This window comes from Petaurus breviceps, unplaced genomic scaffold (assembly GCF_028583685.1).
Source record: "Petaurus breviceps papuanus isolate PSGF00001 unplaced genomic scaffold, PetGlider_PUasm1.0 551, whole genome shotgun sequence".
Classification (NCBI taxonomy): Eukaryota; Metazoa; Chordata; class Mammalia; order Diprotodontia; family Petauridae; genus Petaurus; species Petaurus breviceps.
Window position 1 is genome coordinate 20,314,769 of NW_027186372.1, and position 2,648 is coordinate 20,317,416.

The 2,648-nt window shown below is 43.9% G+C and overlaps 1 pseudogene; it reads left to right on the plus strand.

Annotated features, from left to right (window-relative positions):
- The first annotated feature begins 1,065 nt into the window (after nt 1-1,065).
- Nucleotides 1,066-2,160, plus strand: LOC138172536 (peroxisome assembly protein 12 pseudogene; annotated as a pseudogene).
- Nucleotides 2,161-2,648: the final 488 nt, after the last annotated feature.

Consider the following 2,648-nt stretch of genomic DNA (forward strand, 5'->3'; position numbering starts at 1 on the left):
TGAGACAAAGTGTAAAGGGAATGTAAATTTTTCAGATCTTCCCTGACCCTAGGCTAAAGTGCACCTGGAGCCTGGGATGGGAGGCTTGTTTTTCAGTAGATACTTTTTGATTGGCCAGTGGGTCCAGAGGGTTGTTACATTCTCTGAGCCAGGAGAAGGCTATATAGATCCTGATTTGAGGCTTTGTTTTGGGGCTCACTTTGAGAAGTGTTCTGTGATTTGATCAGATGGGACTCTGGGAAGCCATTGTTGAGAGCCCCCCAACTTTGAATAACCCAGATGTTGATTTGGTATGGATGTAATGGTTGCATAGTTTGGAAACTTGTCTACTTGATCTGTTTCTCTGTCTTGATAATTCTGCCTGTATACTTTGAAGTTCAGGGTGCTGACCTTTTTCCCCTGAACAAGGTAAATGATATATATCTGACTGATTAAAGTAAGCTTGTTAACCCATTTTGATTTGCTTTCCTTTAACAAAGCATATCTAAGAACCTGTGTTGGCAGCCACCCTAGGGACGCAGGGGTGCTTGCTGATACACAAAGCTTTAAGTGCTCTCCCCTAAGTCCCCATTCTTTCCCTCCACCGTAAAAATCCTTGTCTCTTTGTCCCATTCTACCTTTCCCTTTCCCACTTCATTCTCTGCCTCACACCTTAATTTTATTTTTTAGCTAAGCATCTCACCATATTCAAATCATAACTGAGATCTTCCTATCTATACTCCTTTTAAGTACCTTAATAATGAGAAAGCCCAGAAGGCTCTCAATTCCAGGGCCCTGGAATCACACTTCTCAATGGGGCCCAGGTTCTCAGATTTTGACTGGGTCATGGCAACTACCTCAGCCAATTCCCTTTAACCCAGAGATGCCAGCCTTTCTTCCATTGCCCTCCACTTCAGCAGCCGCCTCTGAGATCTCACTCCTTACCCCACCATGCCCTGGGGCCCTCCATTTACCCCACCCCCACTCCCCAAGGTTCAGAACCACAAGGCTATATTATGGTCTTGTTATATATCCTCACCTTTTATTGTTTGGTGTCTCCCAGGGCATAGCACAGAGGAGACACAAATGTCTGAGCACAAGGCTCACATTACAGCCTCTCCTGGCACATATGACCAGCGCTCTATCTTTGAGATGGTAGCATAGGCTAGTCTTATGGCAGCCTTGAGGTTTATCTTTCAGCTGGTGGCAAAGATTTTTCCAAAATTCAACCCTGACCATTAGGGTTTCCTGTGGAGGTGGTTTGATGGAATCTTCACTTTTCTGGATCTTTTGCTACAGCAGCAAGTGTTACAATACTTCTCTAAAAACACGACCTATTTCTCTGAAAACCTTTATGGTTTAAAGAGGTTCACGATGAGAGATATTTTTTTTTTGGGGGGGGAGGTAGTTCCAGAGGTTGGCCAGTACTAGCTCCACAAAAGCAGCTTTGGAAATCCCTCTTATTGCTGTTCCTCCTTCCCTACATGAAAGTGAAGTTTAGGAAGTTGGTATCCAGCCTAAGAGAAAAGGAAGAACATTGCACCCACCCCCAGCCCCCCCCCCCCCCCCTGTGGAAAGTGGTTTTACCAAGTTTTCTTGGAAGCTTATCCTTTTGTGACTATGGTCTGGGAAGGCTGTTTCCTCATACAGCAGTTATATTATATCTTAGGGAAGGCTCAGCATCATTCAGCCTTCCTGAATCTAGCTAGCATTTAGCTAGGTATATTCTCAGTAGAGGACATACAACATTTGCAAAAGACATTAGCTTTAGGTATTGGGATGCAGTGGCTAGCCACCACTAGTATTCATAAGATGCCAAGAAAGATATGAAGCATCCTCTGCCTCCATAGGCCTTTGAGTACATGTTTTCTTCCTGCATTTTCTAGATTGGTGGTACTCATCAGAGAATCAAGAAATCATCAAATTTCTGTCTTCCCTGCCCACCCCATGACGCTCTGTGTACCTGCACTACAGCATTGATTCTTCTGTGTTTCCAAAACTGAAGAGAGTGTGCCCCTTGTGTCACAAAACTCAGGTACATGACAATGTACTTGCCACTCTTGGCTAGGTTTTGTTACCAATATACGGATAGCTATGTGAGCAGTAATCAAACCTGCCCCCATCACAGGCTATGCAACAGAAGTTCAGCAGCTGCTTACCTGGCACTCCCTCCAAAACTGAATGACCTTTACAAATGTGCTCCATGGTAAGACTCATCTGCCTACCAGGCATTCTGCCATAGAGTTGTATTCAATACATAGTATTCCTCCGTCAGACCCACCCCTCTTAATCACCTATCTCAGGACCACCTCAGCCATAAAGAGCCCAGTAAAACATATTTTTAAATCAAATACATACCCATTTGAATGCAGTCTTTTACTCTGCCTTTTAACCCCCATCCAGAAATTAATGAAAACACAGTCAAGTTGCTACATGAAAACATAACTAAGAATCATTAGTGGGATGGGGAGAGGGGTAGCAGAGTTGTGAGGATCACATGAAATTAGACATGTAAAAGACTTTGATCAAGCTGCATGAGTGCTATACTATTGTGTGGAGGGAGAGATACATCAACCAATACCCTCTCTCTCCTCCTCTACCTTGGATGCAGACTACAATAGCCGGAGAAGGATCCAAATAAGAAAAAATATGCAGTAGGACTCCTCTTC